The sequence below is a fragment of the Rhinopithecus roxellana genome, chromosome 11 (genome assembly GCF_007565055.1).
Source record: "Rhinopithecus roxellana isolate Shanxi Qingling chromosome 11, ASM756505v1, whole genome shotgun sequence".
NCBI lineage: Eukaryota > Metazoa > Chordata > Mammalia > Primates > Cercopithecidae > Rhinopithecus > Rhinopithecus roxellana.
The window spans coordinates 7,073,053-7,099,852 of NC_044559.1; the positions used below are offsets into that span (position 1 = coordinate 7,073,053).

General features: G+C 38.9%; 1 long non-coding RNA gene across 1 annotated transcript in view; it reads right to left on the reverse strand.

The window, feature by feature from the left end:
- Positions 1 to 26,800, reverse strand: part of LOC115900481 — a 131,132-nt gene that overhangs the window by 91,186 nt on the left and 13,146 nt on the right. The window contains exon 2 of the long non-coding RNA XR_004060159.1: positions 25,526 to 25,576. This is a non-coding gene — a long non-coding RNA (uncharacterized LOC115900481). The remainder of the gene's footprint in view (positions 1 to 25,525; positions 25,577 to 26,800) is intronic.

Below are 26,800 nucleotides of genomic sequence, written 5' to 3' on the forward strand. Positions count from 1 at the left end.
GGGAAACCCAACCTAAGATTAGGATAAATGTTTGTGGATGCAGCTGGAGACCATTATCCTAAGCGAATTAACACAGAAACAGAAAACAAACACCACATGTTCTCACTTATAAGTGGGAGCTAAACATTGGTACTCATGGACATAAAGATGCCGACAATAGATGCTGGGAACTACTAGAGGGTGAAAGGAGAGGGGGCAAGGATTCAAAAACTCTCTGTTGGGTACTGTGCTCACTATCTGAGTGACAGGATCCGTATCCCAAACCTTGGGATCACACAACATATTCATGTAACAAACCTACGCATGTACCCCATGAATCTAAAATAAAATAGAAGTTGAAGTTATTTTTTAAAGGATAAATATTTATATCCAGCACACAGCGGGCACTCCATAAATGGTGGTTCTTTGGATTATTTTGATGATTCTTAATTGCTCATCGTGTCCAATGGTATTTGGTAGGGAGGGATCTGGGTGGGAGGAATGAATATTCATCACAACACAAAGTAATTCGATACCTGGTTTACATGTTGGTGTTTGATGAGATTGGTTATTGTAAGTCTCAAGACTAATCATATACAGGAGCCCAGACAATGTTCGGAGAACTCAGCCAAGCTGTAGGAAGCCCATGAGGTCCATCTCCTCCTAAGGCCTGGTTAAGCCGCTGGCTCTCCATAACCTAACATCACAACCAGTGCTCCTGTTTGTCTACTTCTAGGAGAAGACACCTGGCTCTGGAGAAAACAAAACCCCCATTCCAGAGAGTTCCCCCAGCCAGCCCCAGGGTTCTGGAAGTCCCTCAGTCTCCTCAGTTGTCAGGGTTACAGGGGGTTAGCTTTCTCTGCGTGAGCCAACAGTGCAAAGTCAGAGCCATTCTCAGAGCAATGCATGGCTTCGCAAAACTTCTATCAACTTTATGACCGCCCTCAGGGTGGTGCTGCCTTTAAAGGAGCCTGGATCTGGCATTTAATTATAACAAGGGTCAGAACACAAACTTTTACTGCGGGCCTCCTGTGTGCCAAGTGCTGCACAATGTGCTTTGTGTGATTTGTTTCATTTAAACCCTACAACAAACCTCTGTGGTAAGAAGCACTATTCCCATTTCACAGAGCAGTGAGACTCAGAGAAGTGACATAACTTGCTCACATAACTAAGTGGCAGATGTGAGATCTGAACACAACTCCATGTGACTCCAAAAGCAATACTTCTTCCCCTGTTCAGAGTGAGAACAGTCATACAAATAGCCAGCAGTGTTTCCATCAAGTAATAAAGGATGCTTTGGAAATAGTAGAAAGGGAAAAATAAATAAATAACCAAAGGTTTTATTTATCCTTACTTAAGGATCCAATCCTCTTCTTGTTTTTACTTCTATAAAGAAAAACAGACAGAGCAGTTCAAACAGCAGAAAGGCTAGGAGAAAGGAGCTCCTAGGCTTCGGTGCCATGGGCAATGTTGATCTGGAGAAGTCAGTTCCCAGGTCTCCCTTGACCTGTAGGCTACTGTAGAAACCTAAATGACAGCATTGCAAGTGCATCCACACCATCTGAACGCTGCCCATACCCTGATTTCCAGTTAGCAAAGGTTGGTGAGTTGTTCTAATGGCAGGTGCCCTTCAGACCTCTTTCTGTTCATTAGCGGAAAGCCCATATGATACTATTAAAGGATCACACAATTGCTTTTTTTCACTGGCAGTGCACGCTGTAGCCCATAGTTTTCCATTCTCATTTCATCTCATAAATTGCAGCAAGTACTATGATTTGGAAGCAGTGTATAGCATAAACTAAATGTTTATGTGCCATCAGTTTATTCATAAAACCTTCACTAATTACTAATGAAGCCAATAAATTTGATATTGTGATGCTTTACACAGCAACCATTACCAAGCCAAAAAACAAAAATAAAAACATATATTTTCCAGTGCACAATTTCCAGAAAAGCGTGAGGTAGCCAGCAATGTCTGTTAACAGCTGGCCACTCTGCAAACTTTCCACCCCAGCTTTGTGAACTATGTAGATGGAGAGGCCACCACAAGATGTTTAATTGGTCCATGAGAGATTCATGATTCCACTGGGTTTCAATGCTGTGGGCTTTGGGCCCCACCCATGTGACACCGAAAATTGTATTTTTAAAGAAGGACATTCTTTCACTGTTTTGATGTAACCATCAAAGCAGTGAAAAAGCAATGTAGAAAAAAAACTTTAAGAATTTCGGTTTTCTAGAAATAATAAAGCGTGGTTCCATTGGCTCTTCTGAGAGTAGCTGACTTTAAATACCTCATGATTTTATAATTCAGAATAATTTAACAGCCATCATTCTCAAATATCTCTTTTCCTCTTGGCCCCCTACAAAGGTACTACTTCTTGGTTTTTAAGACTGCAAGCTTGGCTGAACACTCATTTTGAATCACATTGTCTCAGAATCTCCATTTGAATCATCCTTCATACTTTGGCATCATGAATTTGCCTGATGTTAACAGCTGCCACAAGAAGGAGCAATGGAGGTGTGAGTACATGTAGTGAAGCTTTCGTTGAAGACAGTACAAGTCCACCATTTTATACCTACTACATAGAAAATGAAGTTATTTACTATATTTTTCTTTTTATCTTGGACTCTAGGAAATTTAGCAATGAATATCCACCTCATCAGTCATAAATATCTGAGATTCTTCAGTACTGGATTCTAATGCTTCCAACTCCATCCCCTACCCAAGGACCTCAACATTGTGTCCAGATTTAAATTTCCCCTGACTCTGGTATTTAATTCCTTACACTAAGTCAATTTTATTTTATATATATTTGAAAACCATCTCTTATGCTTTGTGGCATTAAGTAAATAAATATCTTCTAATGGATATTTATATTGTTTTCCCCTTGTGACTACAGCTGATTGAATTAATTTCCAACTAACTTCTATGTTCCTTTCAACACTTCAAATAACTTAACATCGAGGACTCGGAATTAGACTCTGCTTTACGTTGGAAGGCAAAACCACACCTGAGTAGGTTAATGAACTTGAAGAAAATCAATAAACCTGGAGATTATTCCATTATTAAGGTTCCATTTAAAGTTCCAATTTCACCCCAGGTAATGTGGGAAAGGCAGGGAGGTTTAGGTGTTCTGATTCACAGCAAAAGAGTCTTTTTGCTTGCTATATTTCTTTTTCTGTGCCACTGTCAGTTTTAGAGGATTACATAAAATTTCGGAAAGACTGACTGATGCCTGTCATTTTGAGACAGTTTTTGCAAGCTCAGCCTTTCCAATTTTAGTTTTTTTAAACATGATTGGCAGCTGAAAGTGGAGTTCTACCAACTAGGACTCTCTAGGAGTCACTCAACTTTCCAAATATTTCTCATGACTAATATCATGCCTGATCTGTGCAAAAAAAAAAAAGAAAAGAAAATGATTCAACAGAAGATGCTACTGCATATCTTCTGACCAGCAGCCCTGGGTTTCCAGTAATGCTATACTGAAGAGCATGATATAGGAGCCCCAGGTGCACATGGACAATGAAATTCATATTCATATCAGTTTTGAAGAGTAATCCACGTAGAAAGGTAGGACACATGTGTCTCCACATAGAAAGCTAGGATATGTGTGTCTTTGGGTTTTGCAGTGGAAGTAGGAGCAGGCTGGTAACAAAGATTTAGTGTCCTCCTGCCCCACAACTCCCTGCAAAAAAAAAAAGTCAAATGTACTCAGCCATAAACAACTGGAAAGACACACCATGTTCTTAGATAGAAGGAATCAATATCACAAAGATCTTCCTTAAGTTGGCTTATAAATTCAATGAATTAGCAATACAAATTCCTTCATATTGCTTCCTACAACTATAAAACTTAATTGTAACATACATTTGTAAGAACAGGTAAGCAAGAATAGCCACGAAAATCCTGGAAAGGAAGAGTGAAGACTAGTGGGGATGTGGTGGGTAGCCCTTTCAGATAAGAAAGTTAATTGTAAAACCTTTATAATTAAGACAGTGTAGTATTAATGAATGAACAGATATATCAATAGCAAATTAAAAATCCAAAAATAGATGTAATTTATATGGAAATATAGTGCACAAGAAAGGCAGTATCTCAAATCAGTAGGGGAAAAATGATTATTTAATAAGTTTTGTTACCACATAATTAAGATTGGATCTATTCTTCATATTGGGCTCTAAGATATATTCCAAGTGGATCAAGTATTTAAATGGTAAAAAATTAAATGAATCTTATACAGACTAGAAAAAAATGAGTGAATTCTTCATAATCTGGGACTGGGAAAATTTTCTTAACTATGACACAAAATCTGAATTCTTTAGGAAAAAGGATTTATATATTTGACAACACTGAAATGAAAACAAACTACAGGGTAAAAATAACCACAAGGAATTCCAAAAGTTATAATAAATGACAAAGAAGGCTTGCAACTTATATTATCCCTAATTATCCCTAATATATAAAAACTTTCTAAAAATGGAGATAAACATCAAGAAAAATCTCATAAGAGACTCTAAGAGCAAGTTCAGAGAAAATAAATGCCCCTTAAACATATGAAAAGATGTTCAGCCTCACTCATAATGAGATATGAAAATTAAAACTGCACAGTTAACGTTTCACAATCATATTACCAAAATTCCAAAAAGCTTGACAACATACTCTTAATCACTGGTGGGAATATCAAAGGGTAAAAACCGATGTGAAAGGTAAATTGGCAATATCTAGCAAATTTTTATGCACTTCTACCCTTTCAATTGGCAATCCAACTTCTAAGAATCTATTTAGATGATACATTGGCAAAAACATAAGACAACCACATAAAGTATCTTGTTGAGTAGAGATATATGATCAGCAAAGCAGAGATAAGTAGAGGAAGCTGATTGACAAAACTGAAAATCACCTAAATACCTACTAACGGAAGAGTGGTTGAAAAAACTATGGTCCACTGATACAATGAAAAAAAACATGTATCTCTAAAGAGGATGTGAGGATATTTCATATTCTGCTGCTGAATAATCTCCAGGATATATTACTGAGTAAAATGGCAATGTGGAAAAAGTACTTCTAGGCTATCACTATTCATCTAAAAGGAGCATGATATAGTTATATGACTATCTGCTTTTTTTAAATAGATAATAAACCAAAACAAAAAAATTAATGGTTACCTGTAAATGGCATGAAGAAACAGAAGGACAGGTGCCAAAGAGAAAAATCACCCTTCTCAGGTTTATAACTTTGTGGAATTCTGTAAAATGTTTATAGAATTATTTTTAAAAATTAAATTTTAAAATATCTAAAAATAAAAAGATGAATAAAACAAATGAATATAACCTTATACTGAGTTGGTATCATAACCACCATGGTGACATAATACAAAGAGAAAGCATGTTTGGTGATTTTAAAAGAAATAATTTGAATGAATACAAAATAAACACAGTTCAGTAAAATCCTTGTGGTCTTGCATATGAACCCATGATGATTTTAACCTTAAAACGCTATATCCTAGCTTTGCCCACTGAACAAAACTAGAAATAATGATAAAGTAAATGGTAATAAGCATCTCAGGGCTCAGATTGTAGTCTCTAATATTTTCCACTAAAAAAAAGAAAGGTTCTTGATTTCAGGTCTAGAGCAACAAATGTATAAGATGTACTGGACAGTTTTTTCATACCTGAAGGAAAGAATGTCTTAAAACCCACTGAGGGCTCACCAAAAGAATGGAAGAATCTCCTTGAAGAAGGTCCCACTGGTCCATAAAAGCAAAACTAATTCAATGGTTTTAATCACTTCAAATACTAATAAATCCATGAATTCAAAGTTATACAAAAGAAAAAAAAATTCCCTCAGTTGTCAATTTTGGATGATTCTATGTAACTCAAATTTTGATAGCTGGCAATTCAAGGGAAATAATCAGTTATCCTGCCTTTCCTATACGAGATATGTTTCTGGAAAATAAAACAGTTGATAAGGGGAAAATTTTCTTTAGAGATATGTTCCAGCTAGTAAATGAAGACAGAATGACTTAAGTGTAAAGGCACTGCTTTGAAAAGCCCTGATGAAACAGTGGATGTAGGAAATGGTCATCAGTAGCTCCTAGCATCATAAAAGGAGAGTCAACTTCATATTATATACCAAGTGACAGAAATATACATCACTCCTTGAAAGTAGTCTTGCCAAAAAAAAAAAAAAAAAAAAAAGCAAAAAGCTGGTTTGGTCATGCCCCTAGATCTCTTACAAATTGACAGGAAATACAACAGAGGAGTATGTAATCTGCAAAACTCAGCTATAGGAAATTCTATAAAACAAATGATATAATGTCTTCAACAAATAAACTGTATAGGAGAAATAGGAGAACAAAAGCACTTATAGATTAAAACAGTGGTATTCAAACTGTGGTCAATAGGGTCACCACACTATTTTTGTAAATAATGCTTTATTGGAACATAGCCAAGTCCTTTCATTTATGCATTGTCTATGGCTATTTTTGTGCTATAGTGACAGAGTTGAGTAGTTGCAGCAGAGATTATATGACCCCTAAGGACTAAGATGTGTACTATCTGGGCCTTTCCAGAGAACATTTGCCAACCAACTGACTAAAAGAGACTTAAGAGACATATGAAGCAATTGGAATATATGGACCTTATTTTGATTATGATTAAACAAAGAATCAAAAAATTAAAAATAAAGCAGTCAAAGAAAAAAGGTTGAGAAAAAAATTGTTAGAAAGTCATTCAAGAGAATAAGAATAGTAAGAAAGCAGAGGAAAGTAATACACAAGGAGATTAAAAGATGGGGAGTATGTGGTCACAGTGTATATTAGTCCATTTTCATGCTGTTATAAGAAGAAATACCCAAGACTGGATAATTTATAAAGGAAAGAGGTTTAGTTGATTCACAGTTCCACATGACTGGGAAGGCCTCAGGAAAATTACAATCATGGCAGAAGGGGAAGCAAATATGTTCTTCTTCACAAGGCAACAGGAGAGAGAAATGCCGAGCAAAAGGGGGAAAGTCCCTTATAAAACCATCAGATTTTGTGAGAACTCACTCACTATCATGAGAATAGCATGAGGGTAACTACCCCCATGATTAAATTACCTCCCACCAGGCACCTCCCACGACATGTGGGGATTATGGGAACTACAATTCAAGATGAGATTTGGATGGGGACACAGCCAAACCATATTACAGTGTGACTGCTGCCAGGAAGGCAAAGGGAGGCAGATCCAAAATATTTCAGTGGATTAGTGACTAGACACCATGGGTTACATTAGTGTGAGCACTGTCAGTGGAGCAATAGAAGTAGAATTCAAAGTGTACAAGTACTACATGGATGACTACTACATCAGAAAAGAAAAAAATACAGACTGCTCCTGTCAGGGTTTCAGCAGCTGAGGCGAGGCAGCATCCGTAGCTGGAATGAGAAACCCATCAAAGACTAAGAGAGACTTGAAGCAAATGGATATTACATCAGTAAACTGATTTTACAATGCATATTATAGACCCTAAAGCAGGAGAAGAATGCTGTCTACTTCAGTTTTGCCAAAATCACAACCAATCAAAACACCCATACACAGTCTACTTCAGTTGTGCCAAAATCACAACCAATCAAAACACCCATACACAAACACTTCCGGATTTCAATCTTTTCAATCACTTTGGGTATCCAAAACAGGCCCTGTCAAAGTATTTGAAGTGGACAAGGGAGGCAGTACCTAGCACAGACACTTGTACATAGTGGGTTGGTAAATTTGAACTGGAAGCCTAAGTGATATAATTTAAATATTTGTCTCCAACAAATCTCTTGTTGAAATTTGATCCCCAATGTTGGAGGTGGGGTCTGGTGGGAGGTACTTGGGACATGGTAGGAGATCCCTCATAAATGACTTGGTGCTGTCCTTGTAGTAATGAATGAGTTCTCACTCTGTTAGTGCCCACAAGATCTGATTATTAAAAAGAGCCTGGCATCTTCCTCATCTTTCTCTCAGCACGTGATGCCTGCTCCCCTTCCTTTTCCTCCATGAGTAGAAGCTTCCTGACACCCTTACCAGAAGCAGGTGTCACTGCAATGCTTCTTGTACAGCCTGCAGAACTATGAGTCAAAAAACTATTTTCTTTATAAATTACCCAGCCTCAGCTATCTCTTTATGGAAATGTAAACAAACTAAGATTCCAAGAAACCAAGTACTTCTGCACACATAGCAGAATAAACAACCTATTTGACACCATTTGGACAAAGACTTCATACAATGAGAGTCCTCTAAGTTAATTTTTGTGAACTTCAAAATCACAGAGATTTTGAAGACCATCTTCAAGCTTTTTTTTCCCCATCTAGGACATCTGGTCTTCTCTTTAGACACCACTAGTAAAAGAGCCCCGTGTCTGCATCCCAGCCTTCTTCCTGTACTATCCTGGCCAAATTGCAGCCCAGCAAGATCCCAGAACATTGTCTGCCCTACAAAGCTGAAATAGAAAGCAATTTGCAACTGAATGGCTCTGCTTTGATGATTTGGGATCCCCCTTAACATTGCCTTTGATGGGATTCTTTCTGTCAGCAGCTACAATATCACTTTCTCTAATTAACTCCGATGTTTCCTTTGAGCTTCTGTTTCCTGAGAAGGAAAATCATGTTTAATTCAAAAGGGCTATCATTATTTTGATAAATGGAAAACAGCTATAAGCCACAGGTTTGGAGAGAAGTAATAAAATCAAAATGATTACATCCCTTTAACATGGCCCCATTCCAGAGTCCTTCCTACAGGTAGTTCTCTGGATAAGAAGAAGAGATATTGGGGTAGGAGGAATGAGGTGGGAAGGAAAAGGTTAGTAAAGGTAGCTTCTGGACCAAAGTTTGGCCTGGAGCTGTAGGTCCTCACTAATAAAACAAGTACTTTTCCTTTGTAGTGTGGTACCTCTGAAGCAAAGTTGTGACCCAACGCTAGATTCAAATCCACACTCTTGTCACATATCTGCACACAAGCTCTTAACCTCACTGTTTCTTTGACCTTAGTCATCAGTATTTTCAATTTTAACTATCCATAAAGGGAGTAAGAGCATGGATGATTTCAAAACAGATTACAAGGAATCATCTACATTTGGCTTAAAAGACTCTATGAAAAGAGCCTTTTCTTGCCCCAGAATTCCTTGACTCATCTTTCGGGTAAGAATTGTAGTCTATTGGAATAATCCAACAGACTAACTGCCCAACAGAGAAAGGCCAAACTTCCACTGGAGCCCCCACAGATGGCTCTGGGAATGTTTGACCATCCAACTATTAAATTAGAAATTTCTTCACCTTGGAGGGTTACAGTTCAAGATCTGTGTGGCAAAATCAAATTTTATTCTCTCATTCACCAGGCCAGAAATGTCAAAGAAGTTTTGATAGCACTGGAGTACATTTTCCAGAACAGATTCCTGCCAGCATTTCCTTGGGCTTGGGCCCTGCCTGGACCTCAGACAAGTGTGAAGGGTTTGCCCGACACACCAGAGGCAGAGTATGTTCAGTCCCCTGTAGATATGGCACTTTTGCTCTGGAGAATAAATATGTCATCAGAAATATATATTGACATGAAAACTTTAAAATGACCCTTTTTTAAAAATCTCTTTTTCCATTATCTAGTTTTCAGTTTGAAACTGCAACCACTACTTCTTGTAGTGATCCACCTAATGCCCAATCCATGCAAATTTATATTTTTCACATTAGAAATTACTTGTCCACTCCCTTCACCAGAAGATTTGACCACGCAGCGGGTTCCCAGACCCACCCGACTCCCAGAACTCTGCTATAGAGGAGGGGTATGGTCTCTCGCTGTTAGTCCCACTCTAACCTTGCTGTTGCCGGCAACAAAACTTAGATTCAGATGTGATTTTACCAAATCAGAATGAAATTAGACCACTCTCTCTCTGTTTCTAATGAGCTGTGATCAGCCTCAGTTCCATGAAGAACAAGTCAGTTCTCTTGCTTTCTGTACTTGAACAATGGCTTATTGTTGATTTATTATAAAAAATGTTTATTTAATTTTTAAATGTAATTAACATTCAGCCTCATTTAGCATGTTTTGTTGAGAGTACCTCTTCATTGAGAGGTACTCAGTGAAGCACCATTTTTTCTGTATATTATTTTCTGAGACACTTTGAGGTACTAGCCTTGGGACACAAGTTAGGAAGTCAACACTCAATTCTAGCTATCTTTTGCTGTATTACTCTTTTGTTTAACCTGCAGCCTCAGAAGTATGAACTCAAGCTTCTCAAAAAAGCATTGTGCAAAGCAGCATATCACTATTTCACTGTGGAACAAAAAGTTCCCCAGAGGACACTGAGCCTATTTTCCTCCATTTCCCCGGTGGCTGTGTGATGATTTCTACTATTAGCCAGCTAGCTTGGGTCCAGGTCAGCTATTCCACAAACACATTTATTTTATAATTTCTTCATTTTTTAGTTATTAATTTTGCTTCATCTTTAAGTCCAATGGGGTGTGTCTTCAAGTTTTTTTAATGAAAAAATATACATATGTTTTAAGTTTTTTGAAACCTTTCATACCTGAAAATGTCTTTTGGCTATGTTCACATTGACAGAGAATTTTGTTTGATTTGCAATTCTTGGGTAAAAAAAAATTCTTCCTTTAATTCTCTGCAGACACTGCTCTATTGTCTTCTAAATTTTATTAATGTGAAATAGAATTATGGCAGCCTGAGCCTTATTTCTTCATGGAACCTACTGTTATATTCTGGCTAGATACTAATAAGATTGTGGTAGCTGTTTTTTTTCTCTGTGTACCTGTACTTTTTTCCCACAGAGTATCTGTTTATAAGTATTTCACTTTTTTCAAGATATTGATGATTTTTTTAAATATAAATATGTGTGTTTATTCTTAAACTCAGGAAACTTTTCTTCTTTATAACTTTATCATTTTTATTACTTTTGCTTCTTTAGCAAATGAACTACTTGGATGATTACTCTCCATTTTCCAACTTGCATATCTAGAATTGTTTCTGCAAAATGACAGGGTGTTTTGATGTTTTTTGCTCACCTAAGGCAGGGTGAATTTAACCCTCTGAACCACATTTACTGGGCAGATTAGCGAACCAGCCTTAGTTTAGTTTGCATTTTCTAAGAGCACTCATCCATAATTGATTTGTTTTATTACATAGATTTCTTACGTTTTTCAGATAATCTAAGCAACAAAATTCAGGGCTCTTTACCATCTAGAATGCAATATGTTACAGTGGACATTCCCAACACTACTTTCTACATAACTATCCTCTAAAATTTGCTTTCACTGAATGACTAATGAACAGAGATAGCATCTCTCATGGGTGGATTTTGTTTGCTCTGCAAGTGCTTCAAAAATAAATTGATACTATTATTAAGAAATTAATACTCCCCAAAGAATTCTACTGACTCAATACAATTCCTATCAAAATCTCAAACACTTTATTTGACAGAATTGTTTTTAAATCTGTTTTAAAATTCATATGAAATCTCAAGGGACAAAATAACCAAAACAATCTTGAAAGAGAACAAAGTCAGATGTCTCGTTTTATAATTCCAAAACTTACTATAAAGCTACAGTGATCAAAACAGTGTGGTATGAACATAAAGCCAGACACATCAACAAATGTAAAAGAATAAATCCTCATATATATGGTCAAACAATTTTTGACAAGGGTGCTAGACCCATTCAATGGAGAAAGGACAGTCTTTTCAAAAAATGGTGATGAGAAAACATGCAAAAGGAAAAAGTTGAACCATTATCTTACACTATATCCAAAAATTAATTCAAAATCTATCAAAGATCTAAGAGCAAAAGCTGTAAGACACTTAAAAAAGCATAGGTGAAAAGATTTATGGCATAACATTTGGCAATGATTTCTTGGATATGACACCAAAAGCGCAAGCAACAAAAGAAAACAATAGATTAATTAGACTTCATCCAAGTTAAAAGTGCTTTGCATCAAAGGACACTATCAACAGTGTTAAAGGGTAACTCACAAAGTGCAAAAAATATTTGCATATCTGATATTGAATCAAGGTCTGATTTCCAGAATATATAAAAAAAACTGCTACAACTCAAACAACTAAAAATGATCAACTTAAAAATGAACAAAACACTTGAATAGACATTTCTCCAAAGAAGATATACAGATGTCCGTAGCATATAAAAAGATGCTCAACATCACTAATCATTAGAGAAAAGTCAACCAAACCACAGTGAGTGAATTGAATTGAATAGATATTTCTCCAAAGAAGATATACAGATGGCCATAGCATATAAAAAGATGCTCAACATCACTAATCATTAGAGAAAAACCAATCAAACCACAGTGAGATCCCACATCACACCCTTTAAAATAACTATTATAAAAACACACACACAACAGAAAATAGAAAATAGCATTGTTGGTGAGGATGTGGAAAAACTGAAACACTTGTACATTGCTGGTAGAAATGTAAAATGGTGTGGCCACTGTAGAAAACAATATGATACTTCCTTTAAAAATTAAATATAGAATTGCCATTTAACCCAACAATTCCACTTCTGGTAAACACTCAGTAGAATGAAAGCAGGGACTCAAAAAACTATATATACACCAATGTTCACGGCAAGATTTTTCACAGAGTCAAAAGATGGAAGCATCCCAAATGTTCAACTAAAGATGAATACATACACAAAATGTGGAATACACATAAAGGAATGTATTGTTTTTGCATTGTTTTATTGCATTGTTTCCACAATTCAAAATGTGAAATATACATACAGGAATGCATTGTTTTTGCATTGTTTTATCGCACTTTTTACAAATTGAAAGTTTGTGGCAACCCTGCATCGAGCAAGTCTGTTGGCACTAGTTTTCCAACAGCATGTGCTCATTTCATGTCTCCATGTCACATGTCACATTTTGTTAACTGTCACAATATTTCAGACTTTTTCATTATTATTATGCTTGTTATAGTGACATAGGATCTGTTATCTTTGATGTTACTATTGTAATTGTACTGAGGCGCCACAAACCACACCGATACAAAATGGCATACTTAATTGATAAACATTGTGTGTGTTCTGATGCTCCAGCAACTAGCTATTTCCTCATCTCTCTCATATTCCTTGGGCTTCCCTATTCCCTGAGATGCAAAAGAAGGAAGGAAGGAAGGAAGGAAGGAAGGAAGGAAGGAAGGAAGGAAGGAAGGAAGGAAGGAAGGAAGGAAGGAAGAAGAAAGAAAGAAAGAAAGAAAGAAAGAAAGAAAGAAAGAAAGAAAGAAAGAAAGAAAGAAAGAAAGAAAGAAAGAAAGAAAGAAAGAAAGAAAATAGGCCAGTTAATAATCCTACGATGACCTCTAAGTGTTCAAGTGAAAAAAAGAGTAATATCTCTCACTTTCAATCAAAAGCTGGAAATAATAAAGCCAAGTGAGGAAGGCACGTTAACAGCCAACATAAGCTAGAACTCTTGTGCCAACGTTAGCCAAGATGTGAATGCGAAGGAAAAGGCTTTGAAGGAAATCGAAAGTGTTACTCGGGGGAACACACAAATGGAAAGAAAGCAGAACATTCTTACTGCTGACATAGAGAAAACTTTAGTGATCTGGACTGAAGAGCAAACCAGACACAAAGCTCCCTTAAACCTAAGCCCAATCCAGAGAAAGGCCCTAACCCTCTTCAATTCTATGAAGTTTGAGAGAGATGAGAAAACTGCAGAAGAAAAGTTTAAACTACCAGAGGTTGCTTTATGAGGTTTAAGGAAAGAAGTCGAGTCTATAACATAAAAATGCAAGACGAAATAGCAAGTGCTGATGTAGAAGTTGCAGCAAATTTTTCAGAAGATATAGCAAATTTTTCAGAAGATATACACTGAACAACAGATTTTCAATGTAGATAAAACAGCTTTCCATCAGAAGATGCCATGCACGATTTTCATGACTAGAGGGGAAAAGTCAATGCCTAGCTTCGATGATTCTAAGGACAGGCTGACTTTCTTGTTAGGGGCTAGTGCAGGTGACTCTAAATTGAAGCCAGTGCTCGTTTACCATTCTGAAAATCCTAGGATCTTGAAGAATTATGCTAAATCTACTCTGACTGTGTTTTATAAATGAAACAACAAAGCCTGGATAATGGTACGTCTGTTTACCACATGATTTACTAAATATTTTAAACCCACTGTTAATAAGCACTGCTCAGAAAAAAAAAAAATTCAAATTATTACTGCACATTGACAATGCACTAGAATCATCCTGTGGTCATTTCCCCAGTTCCAGAATGCATAATTGGCATAGACATACTTAGCAGCTGGCTGAACCCCCACATTGGCTCCCTAACGAGTAGGGTGAGGGCCATTAGGGTGGGAAAGACCAAAAGGAAGCCTTTAGAGCTGCTTCTACCTAGAAAAATAGTAAATCAAAAACAATATTACATCCCTGGAGGGATTACAGAGATTAGTGCCACCATCAAGGACTTGAAATATGCAGGAGTGGTGATTCCCACCACATCCCTGTTCAACTCTCCTATTCGGCCTGTGCAGAAGACAGATGGACAGTGGACTATCATAAGCTTAACCAAGTGGTGACTCCAATTGCAGCTGCTCTACCAGACGTGGTTTCATTGCTTGAGCAAACGAACACATTTCCCAGTACCTGGTATGCAACCATTGATTTGGCAAACGCCTTTTTCTCCATTCCTGTCCATAAGGCCCACCAGAAGCAATTTGCCTTCAGCTGGCAAGGCCAGCAATATACCTTTACTGTCCTCCCTCAGGGGTATATCAACTCTCTGGCTTTGTGTTATAATCTTATTTGGAGAGGACTTGATCACTTTTCACTTCCACAAGGTATCACACTGGTCCATTATATTGATGCCATTATGCTGATTGGATCCAGTGAGCAAGAAGTAGCAAACAGACTGGACTTATTGGTGAGACATTTGTGTGCCAGAGGAAGGGAAATAAATCCAACTAAAATTCAGGGACCTTCTACCTCAGTGAAATTTTTAGGGGTCCAGTGGTGTGGGGCCTGTTGAGATATTCCTTCTAAGGTGAAGGGTAAGTTGTTGCATTTGGGCCCTCATCCAATCAAGAAAAAAAGGCAATGCCTAGTGGGCCTATCTGGATTTTGGAGGGAACATGTTTTTCATTTGGGTGTGTTATTCTGGCTGGCCCATTTATCGAATGACCCTAAAGGCTGCCAGTTTTGAGTGGGGTCCAGAACAGGAGAAAGCTCTGCAACAGGTCCAGGCTTCTGTGCAAACTGCTCTGCCACTTGAGCCATATGACCCAGTAGATCCAATGGTGCTTGAGCTGCCAATGGCAGATGGAGTTGTTTGTAGTCTTTGGCAAGCCCCCACAGGTGAATCACAGAAGAGGCCTCTAGGATTTTGAAGCAAGGCCCTGCCATCTTCTGCAGATAACTACTCTCCTTTTGAGAGACAGTCCTTAGCCTGTTACTAGGCTTTGATAGAAACTGAATGTTCAACTATGGGTCATCAAACCACCATGCAACCTCAACTGTCTGTCATGAACTGGGTGCTTTCTGACCCATCTAGCCATAAAGTGGGTTATGCACAGCAGCATTCCATCATCAAATGGAAGTGATGCATGCGATCAGATTCAGGCAGGTCCAAGTAAGTTACATGAGAAAGTGGCTCAAATGCCCACAGTCCCCACATCTGCCACCCTGCCTTCCCTCCCCAAGTGTGCACGAATGGCATCATGGGGAATTCCCTATGATCAGTTGACAGAGGAAAAGAAGAAAAAGGCCTGGTTTACAGATGGCTCTGCACAATATGCAGGTACCACCAGAAAGTGGATAGCTACAGCACTACAGCCCCTTTCCAGGACATCCCTGAAGGAAAGTGTCAAAGGGAAATCTTCCCAGTGGGCAGAACTGCAAGCAGTACCCCTGGTTGTGCACTTTGCATGGAAGGAGAAATGGCCAGATGTGCGATTATATACTGATTCATGGACTGTAGCCAATGGTTTGTCTGGACAGTCAGGGAATTGAAAGAAGCATGATTGGGAAATTGGTGATGAAGAAATTTGGGGAAGTTATGTGGATGGACCTCTCTGAGTGGTCAAAAACTGTGAAGATATTTGTATCTGCTGTGAGTGCTCACCAAAGGATGACCTCCACACAGGAGGATTTTAATAATCAAGTGGATAGGATGACTCATTCTATGGACACCACTCAGCCTCTTTCCCTAGCCACCCCTGTCATTGACCAATGGACTCAGGAACAAAGTGGCCATGGTGGCAAAAATGGAGGTTACACATGGGCTCAGCAACATGGACTTCCACTCACAAAGGCTGACCTGGCTACAGCCACTGCTGAGTGCCCAATTTCCCAGCAGCAGAGACCAACACTGAGACCTGGATATGGCACCATTCCTTGGGGTGATCAGCCAGCTACCTGGTGGCAGGTTGATTATATTGAACCTCTTCCATCATGTAAAGGGCAGGGGTTTGTCCTCACTGAAATAGATACTTACTCCAGATATGGGTTTCCTATCCTGCATGCAATGCTTCTGCCAAGACTTATATCTGTGAACTCACGGAATACCTTATCCACCTTCATGGTATTCCACACAGCATTGCCTCTGACCAAGGCACCCACTTTATGGCTAAAGAAGTGTGGCAGTGGGCTTGTGCTCCTGGAATTCACTGGTCTTACCATGTTCCCCATCATCCTGAAGGAACTGAATTGATAGAACAGTGGAATGGCCTTTTGAAATCACAATTATAACACCAACTAGATAACAATACTTAGCAAGGCTGGGGCAAAGTTCTCCAGAAGTGTATGTATGCTCTGAATCAGCATCCAATATAGGGTGCTGTTTCTGCCACAGCCAAGATTCACAGGTCCAGGAATCAAGGGGTAGAAGTGGCACCATTCGCTATCACCCCTAGTGACCCACTAGTAAAATTTTTGCTTCCTCTTCCTGCGACATTACGTTCTGCTGGCCTAGAGGTCTTAGTTCCAGAGGGAGGAGCACTGCCACCAGGAGACACAACAGCGATTTCATTTAACTGGAAGTTAAGATTGCCACCTGGGCACTTTGGGCTCCTCCTACCTGTAAGTCAACAGGCTAACAAGGGAGTTACGGTGTTGGCTGGGGTGATCAATCTGAACTATCAAGATGAAATCAGTCTACTACTCCACAATGGAGGTAAGGAAGAGTATGCACGGAATACAGCAGATCCATTAGGGCGTCTCTTAGTATTGCCATGTCCTGTGATTGAGGGCAATGGGAAACTACAACAACCCAATCCAGGCAGGACTACAAATGGCCCTGACCCTTCAAGAATGAAGGTTTGGGTCACTCTACCAAGTAAAAAGTCACGACTTGCTGAGGTGCTTACTGAAGGCAAAGGGAATACAGAATGGGTAGTAGAAGAAGATAGTCATCAATACCAGCTATGACCAAGTGACCAGCTGCAGAAACAAGGACTATAATTGTCATGAATATTTCCTCCTTGCTTTGTTAAGAACGTGTTTGTGTTTGTACTAAGAAAATATCTTCATTTTATTTTCTTTCTTTTTTCTTTATCATGTGAAATAAGACTTCATATCAGCATTTAAGTATTGTTAACTTTATATAATAGCATTTGGGCTAGGAATTGGTGCATTTCTGGCCATACAAAGGATAGCTGTATTATGTTAGGTGTAATTATCACCTTATTTTTCTCATTATTTGTAGATAATGTATGATTTCAGGATATATGTATGGGTTCAGTCTGACAAGGGTGCACTTGTGATGGTTAACATTGTCAACTTGATTGGATTGAAGGATGCAAAGTATTGTTCCTGAGTGTGTCTGGGAGGGTGTTTCCAAAGGAGATTAACATTTGAGTCAGTGGACTGGGAGAGGCAGACCCAGCCTCAGTTTGAGTGGGTACCATCTAATCAGCAGCCAGCATGGCTAGGATAAAAGCAGGCAGAGAAACGTGGAAGGACTAGTCTGGTTAATTCTTTCAGGCTTTATCTTTCTCCCATGCTGGAAGCTTCCTACCCTGGAACATCGGACTCCTAGTCCTTCAGCTTTTGGACTCCAGTGTTTTGCCAGGGGCTCTTGGACCTTTCAGATTGACCACTGCACTGTCGTCTTCCCTACTTTTGAGTTTTAGGGACTCAGACTGGCTTCCTTGCTCCTCAGCTTGCATACAGCCTATTGTGGGACTTCACCTTGTGAAGTGAGTCAATACTCCTTAATAAACTCCCCTTTATATATACATCTATCCTATTAGTTCTGTCCCTCTGAAGAACTCTAACTAATAAAGGTACATACATTGTTTTTTAGACACAATTCTATTGCACACTTAATAGACTATAGTGTTGTATAAAAATAACTTTTATATGCACTGGGAAGCCAATAATATGATATGACTCACTTTATTGTGATATTCACTTTATTGGGAACAAAATCCTCAATATCTTCAAGATATGCCTGTACAAAGAAACATAATTCTTCCTTAAAAAGGAATGAAATTTTGACACATACAATGTGGATGAACTTTGGGAACATTATGCTAAGTGATATAAACCAGTCACAAAAAGTCAAAATACTGTATTATTCCACATATATATGAGGTATCTAGAATTGAGTCATCAAACTCATGGAAACACAAAGTAGAATAGTGATTGCTAGAGACTGAGAGAACAGGGAAACAGGGAGTGGCTAAATGGGTACAGAATTTCAGTTTTGCAAGATGAAGAAGTTTGGGAGATGTGTTATACAACCATGTGAATGTGCTTAATATTATTGAACTACATACTTAAAAATAGTTAAAGTACACAAGAACAGAAAACCAAACACCACATGTTCTCACTCGTAAGTGGGAGCTGAACAATGAGAACACATGGACACAGGGAGGGGAACATCACATACCAGGGCCTGTCGGGGGATGGGGGACTAGGGGAGGGATAGCATTAGGAGAAATATCTAATGTAGATGATGCGTTGATGGGTGCAGCAAACCACCGTGGCATGTGTATACCTATGTAACAAACCTGCATGTTCTGCACATGTACCCCAAAACTTAAAATATAATAATAATTTTAAAAAGTTAAAGTAGTAAATTTTGCATTATGTATACTCTTACAGAAAACAAAAATAATAATTTTAAGTTGAAATAAAATTCTGACACAGGCTATTACGTGGATGAACCTTGAAGACATTATGCTATGTGAAGTAAGCCAAACACACAAAAAAATAGCTATTGTATGATTCCACTTACATGAGGTATGTAGAGTAGTCAAAGTCATAGAGACAGAAAGTAGAATGGTGTTTTCTGGGGGCTGGAGAAGAGGAGGATGGGAAGTTATCATTTAATGGAGTTAGGGAAGAAGAAAAGTTTTGGAGATGGATGGTAGTGATGGCTGTGCAACAGTGTGAATGTACTTAATGCCACAGAACTGCACACTTGAAAATTGTCACAATAGTACATTTAATGCTATGTGTATTTTGCCACAATAAGAAAAGAAAAAACAAATGAAAAAAAAAAAAGAAATTTAATATATTGCCAGCATTTAATAATTAACAGATTTAACATAAACTAAAAGAGACTATCTGATAAGAGTGTGCCCATATTCAAAGACGGTGACAACTGAACTGAAGAGTGGTTGCCAGACTTGGACAGGAATTATGAATTTTTTAGCATCTTCAGCTCATTTCAGTTTCCACCTCCCTCTCTTCCATACTTTACTTAACATATTGCCTGCCTAGGCCCTGGAGTCGTTTGAGTTTATGGCACTGATACAGAAAAATGTAAGAAGGAGGCAATAACTTTTGACTGCATGACCACATGGAGTCAGCCTCCTTGCAGGGAATTGACAGTGACTGCTCAGATGTTTTCAAATTTGGTCAAACCTAGTATACGAGCGAAAAGGCAGACAGTGAAGGCATTATAAAGAGCCTTCTTACCTTTTATTAAGTAGTCACATCCTGAGGCCAAACTGGGATAGGAGTTTTTCAAAATAGTTTGCTTTCTTTGTTGTTGGTGGCAATTCCCATCAGATTGTGCCTTGCTGTTAGAAGTTATTGTCTTCCTGTGTATATGCCTGTGAGTTTTGTGTTTACAATTGACATTCTGAATGTGCTTTTTTCTTGCATATTTCAATTCATTTTTACTATCAATTGAGGACATCTGGATACTATTTCCGTCACCCAAATATTTTCTATACCTTCTAGTTTTATGTCATAGGTAATGTTTATAACAGCCTTTTAGACTTTAACATTATGATAGTCTTTTGAACAGGATGGGAGAAGGTGAGGAACCCAGGAGCAGTTTCTCAGAGGCCTCCCCCAATGTTGACACTTAATGAAGCAAAGCCTTGAATATCATTGGCTTGTCATTATGATGCAACTAACCCATCTGGGCCCATTCTTGTTTCTCCAAAGTGTCCATAAGGACCAAATCAAATGATCGTACTTGCCTACTGTAATTCTCTGCTTTCCTAGTGTAGCATTCCCATTAAAGTCACAGCTTTTAAAAAAGTAGTAACTCAACAGCATTCCTGTGGTACCCATGCTATGGTGGATAAGTGTGGACATCAGAAGCAGTTGTGTGTAGCTGTGGCTGATGGAAAAAGTGTACAGAGTCCAGACTCAAGAGTTAAGGGGAGCCAGGTGGAGGTTTTAGCCAGGGAATGGAGATTTTATTGTTTTATTCTGTGTTTTAGAGGCTAGAAATATGTCTTGGTGATAACAAAGAAAAGCTTCTGGAAGCTTCTTTAACATTTTTTCCAGTGGTTAAAAAGTCAGCAATTTTGAATCTGTAAGGAACTATGAATAATGCTTTCAGCCAGAACATTAGAGCTGCCTCTGGATGGGATTGGGATTTATTAAATAACAGCATCCTGTGACTCAACACCAAATACCCAGCCTTATTAGATGCAGCCATCTACTCAGGAAAGACCAGAATCCCAGCACGCAGGCCTCTTTTCCATTTACTCTGCTTCTAGGCAGCCCTAATGGTTCCACAGACCTGGCAAACATCCAAGCAGCCAGAAAGTGGACAGAGCCTTTGCTTCCCATCCTGGAAGAATTGCACAGAGAAAGAAGTAGAGCCCAAGGGAGTTTTTCAGCTGAGAAAGCAGCTGACATCTCATTCTACGAGTGTTAGAGACCTAGAGACCCACAGCACTAGTGTTGTCCCCAGACAAAGAAGCTGAAAGTTCCTACTCAGATTAGGACCTTGTGTCAAATGGCAAATTGGAGACGTAGCTGAAAGCAGAGTCATAGCCCTAAATGAACGTGTTCATGGCAGACAGCTGCCCAGGCCACAATCAGGATGGCTGGTGGCAACAATGGGCCAAATGGGCACATCTAGAGTGGGGCAGTAGTGGACTCAGTGATCCCTGGTCCCCACAAGGGAGATAATCAGAAACAACCACATGACTCTGTCTCACACACACACACGTGGTGGGATTCTGGTCTTTCCTGAGTAGATGGCTGCATCTAATAAGGCTGGGTATTTGGTGTTGAGTCATAGGATGCTGTTATTTAATAAATCCCACACACACGTGTGTGTGCATGTGTGTGTGTGTGTGTGTATGTGTGTTCACGCCAGAGTATGTAATTAGGTCTGAGAACACACTAGTGGCTGTTTCCATCAGCCCAATTCTGACAGAAATAGATGACATGCTCAGATTAGAATGATTCAGAAAGCTTAAAAACAGGACTGTTGACCGGGATGTTAGTAGAGTTTACAGAAACCACAAGGGGAAGAATAGTATAATACCTTAAGAAAGTGGAGTTACCGATTCTTGGCTGAAGAAGCAAGAGGAAGGAGCAGTTATAGCAACTCAGAGGCAGAGAGGATGCCCTGCAGAGGATCTAGTATCAGAGCTGAGACCTTTGAATGAAGGATGCAGCCCCTCTGGCCATCCTGCAGGAAAAGAGCTGAGGAATGCATGCCCTTCCCCTGCCCCTGCCAGTACTCCATATCTGCCCCAACCACAGGATAAGGGGCTTGGGGTGGGACCCATACAGCCTCTCTGGTCAAGAGCAAAGTGGACAAGGGCAAAGAAGAGATGCTGGGAGCAAAGAGAAGATATCACAGAAAGGGAGAACTTTTCCTCTCTAGTGCATACTGTGAACCCCCAAAATTTAAGACAGGTCTTAATTAATTAAGAAAGTTTTGCCGGGCGTAGTGGCTCACACCTATAATCCCAGCACTTTGGGAGGCCGAGGCGGGTGGATCACCTGAGGTCAGGATTTCGAGACCAGCCTGACCCACATGGAGAAACCCCGTCTCTACTAAAAATATAAAATTAGCCAGACGTGGTGGTGCACGCTTGTAATCGCAGTTACTTGGGAGGCTGAGGCAGGAGAATCGCTTTAACCAGGGAGACAGAGGTTGTGGTGAGTCGAGATCATGCACCATTGCACTCTAGCCTGGACAACAGGAGCAAAACTCCACCTCAAATTTAAAAAAAAAAAAAAAAGAAAATTTATTTTGCCAAAGTTGAGGATGCACACGCCCATGACACAGCCTCAAGGGCTCCCGACGACATGTGCCCAAGGTGGTCAGAGCACAGCTTGGTTTTATATATTTTAGGGAGACATGAGACATCAATCAATATATCTAAGAGGGGCATTGGTTCAGTCCAAAAGGCAGGATCCCTGGAAGCAAAAGCGGGACAACTCAAAGAGGGGAGGGCCCTTCAAGGTCACAGGTAGGTGAGAGACAAAGGGTTGCATTCTTTTGAGTTTCTGATTAGTCTTTCCAAAGGAGACAGTCAGATATTCATTTATCTCAGTGAACAGAGAGATGACTTTTAATAGAATGGGAGGCAGGTTTCCCTAAGCAGTTCCCAGATTGAATTTTCCCTTTAGCTTAGTGATTTGAGGGCCCCAAGATATTTTTCTTTCACCATACAAAGGGAAGCAAAGGAGGGGGCTCGCATTGAGAGCTTACTTCTAAATTCTAAATATCCTGAGATTAATTTTACGTAATTCCTGGCAATTTCATTCCTATTTTGTGCCAGACACTTTTAGACACTTTACACATTTTATTTCTTTTAATCTTCACAAACATCCTGCGATATAAATATTAGTATTGGCACATTACAAATGAGGAAACAAACTCAGAGATGCCAGGAAAACAAGTAGGAAAAAAATGCGTGTAAGCCTGAAGCTACTGGACTCCAGGGTCTGTCAGCTGTTCTTTTCCAGTGCCAGTCTGTTCTAGGCCACCACTGGTAAAGAACAGAACCAATTAGTGTCCAAAGTGGCTATTAGCAGTAGGTTCTGTGTGGCCTCTTTTAATCAAATGAAGACCATGAACTCTCTATCCAGATGCAGGGAAGTGACCTGGCTCCAGCCAGCTAGTTTTCATCAGCAGTTCTGGTTGGAGAGAGTGGCCAGCAGTTAATAGTTGTAAATGGTTGAGTAGCTGGGAGACTGGTGGTGATATTTTTGGATGCACCACTCGCAGAGCAAACCTTTCTAATCTACTTTCTAGGCATAAGAGAGTTTCATGCTGCCTTCATTTTTAGGAAATTGAACATGTTGCCATGTCATGAGTTAAATCAGGTTTAGCCTAAAGCTGCCTCCTTACATATCTTAAGTTTGTCCTAAACATTTCTCCATATATAGTGAACTGTAACCAAATTGGTTGTGTAAACAGACTATAACTTATTCCTATACCAATCACTGAGTTTTGACCAAAGGTGGCCAACTGTTCAAACCGTGTTCACATAAGGCAAACAAACACTGAGCTGTAACCAATGCAGATATTTTTGTACCTTGCATTCTTTTTTTCAATATGTCACTTTCCTTTTTCTGTCTCTAAATCTCCTCTGACCATGCAGCAGCACCTGAGTTGCTCTGAACCTACTCTGGTTTGAAGGCTGCCCAGTTCACCAATCATTGCTTGCTCAATTGAACTTCTCTTCAATTTAATTGGTCTGTTTTTCTTTTAACATATGAGATCCCCTCACATCTTGGTCTACTTTTTACTGAGTTTACCCTGAACAATGAGCACGGAAATGATTGAAAGCTGGACTGCTCTCGTGGGTCATGCTAATTCAACGAATGTTTATTGAACATCACTATGTGCTAGACACTGTTATAGATCCCAGAAATGCAGTGGTTTAAGAACAGAAAAGGTCACTACCCCCACAGATGTTAGAGTCTAGCTATGAAACATGTGGGAAAAAAACTTCAAATAAAAGTATTAATAGACAGTAAACAGTATGAAACGATAGGGTATAACTGGAAGGCAAGGGAGCAACTTTACACAGATGATAATGAAAGACCCCTGCGGAAAAGTCATGTTTAAGCTCAGATCTGGGCCAGGCACAGTGGCTCACACCTGTAATCCCAGCACTTTGGGAGGCCAAGGTGGGCGGACCAGGAGTTCAAGATCAGTCTGGCCAAAATGGCGAAACCTCGTCTCTAATAAAAATCCAAAAATCAGCTAGGCATGGTGGCACACACCTGTAATCCCAGCTACTTGGAAGGCTGAGGCAGGAGCATCGCTTGAACCCGGGAGGTGGTGGTTGCAGTGAGCCGAGATCGTGCCATTGCACTCCAACAAGAGCAAAACTCCATCTCAAAAAAACGATAATTAAATAAATAAACTCAGATCTGTAGCATAGTCAGAGCCAGTCATGCATGGTACTGACAGGGCATCCTGGCCAGTGGGGTCAGAAAGCAGTGGGCTAGAAGGAGAACCATATGAGATGATCATGGAGATGTAGGGTCTAGGTCATGTGGGATCCCAGAGGCCTTTTTGTTCTGTTAATGGAAATCCTTGAAGATTTTAAGTGGGGAAACATGATATACTTAATATTTTTATAAGATCACTTATGCTGCTATGTGAGAAGTGGGATGAAGAATTAAGAACCCCAAACAAGGGAGAACCTTTGAAAAGCTATCTTTGTTGTCTATGTGAAAAGCATTTTCTATCACAGCCATGGTCATGCACATTGGGTGAAAGTGAGGGATCTGAGTGCATTCTGGAGGTAAAACCTCAGGAATTTTGATTGGGTTGAATGGGGTGATATAAAGGAAGAAAGCAAGAAATACATTTAGGTGTTTTGCCTGAAAAACTGTGTGAATGGTGGTGATATTAACTGAGAAGAGGGAAACAGGTTTGAAACTACAAGAATTCCATTTTGTAAATATTGAGTTTGCAATTGCTTTTTGGGCATCCAAATAGAGTTGTCAAGTTATGTAGATAGTATACTAGTCTGGAGTGCAAGTGAAAGCTGGAGAAACACATTTGGGAGCTGTTTCATTTTATATGATGTAGAAAGCATGAGACTGAATGAGATTCCATAAAGAGAGAGGATAGACAGGGGGCAAAATGGACCCATAGCTAAGTTCTGAGGTTCTCCAGTGCTTGAAGCCTAAAGACAGGGATGCATGATCGTCATTAAGCTACATTCTCACAGCTTCAAATTCACCCTCTGATATTCCACTTTGTGATGCTGGAGCTAAAACCCTAGAAACAAAATGTCATCTTGGCTAGCTGTTTCCTTTCAGGTTCTGCCAATAGAAGGCACAAGAAGAAAACTGTAAAGGTGGAGGGAGGAGAAGGACTCTCTACTGAAATACCTAGTGTGGTTCCTGTGTTCCATGACTGATGTAGGGAGCCAGCAAAGTATCCTGAAATGAAAGAGAAACAGAAAAACAAGTAAATGTGGCTTAGAAGCAAAAATAAGTTGGATATATTAATTTGCATTACTCCAGTAACCATTTTATTGTCTACACGTATCTCATAACATCACGTTGTATACTTTAAATACACACAATAACTTTTATTTTAAAAAGAAAATGTCTCAGGAAATTAAATTAATGTGATTAGGAGGAGAATTTTGGCTCAGAGATCAGAAAAGATGAGAAAACAAGCAATCTATTGACTTTAAATGTGGACAGTTGAAGGCCTTTACTATAGATATTTAGTGGATTTGTTTTCTAAGTAAGGGCAGGAACATTACACTCTGACTCATTCTACCTGCCTTAAAAATTGGCATAACATGTTTTGCATTAGCTTTGGAACAGCTTTTTAAAACAAAACAAAACCTAGAAACATAACTGACTGAGTCCTTTAATACTTTACCTTCAAATATGTTTTATATTTAAATAATTACACATATGTAAGAGATAAAACATAGCAATTAGATACCCATGAACTCACCACCTGATTTAAGAAATAGAACTTTTTGTATATGAAAATCTGCAATTATATCCTTCTCTCTCCCACCTACAGGTAACTACATTCTCACATTCCTAATTTTTGTATTTACCACACCTTTGCTTTTCTACATAGTTTTAATATATGTGCATATCCTAATATTTTGTTTACTCTTATTTGTTTTTTTTTTTTAATTTACAAAAGTTATATTTTTCCAAATGGGTTCTTCTGAAGCTTCTTTTTTCTGGAGATACATCTATGTAATATATTTCTTTTTTGCTGTCATATTATAATATTTCTTTGTATAATCATAACATATTTTCATTTTCCTCTGAATTGATATTCATTTACAATTTCCTGATATCACAAATAACACAGCTGTGAAGGATCCTCGTGCCTGGCTCCTCTTGCATGTGCACAAGGTGCTCCCATGTTGTAAGAAATGCTCAGGGCATAGGGAAAGGCTAATCTTCAGTTTCACTAGAAAATACCAAATTTTTATTGCTTCTCAACCTTTTGGCTAAGATCAAGTAATAATGCCAAAGTTTTTTCCAAAGTGGTTTTACCAAATCAACCTCCCTTCCACAGTGTGTAAGAATTAGCAGTGGTCCATATTCTTACCAGTTATTTGCATCATTTGACATTAACTTTTGCCATTCAGGAAGATATAAATTAAATTATATTATATTTAATAT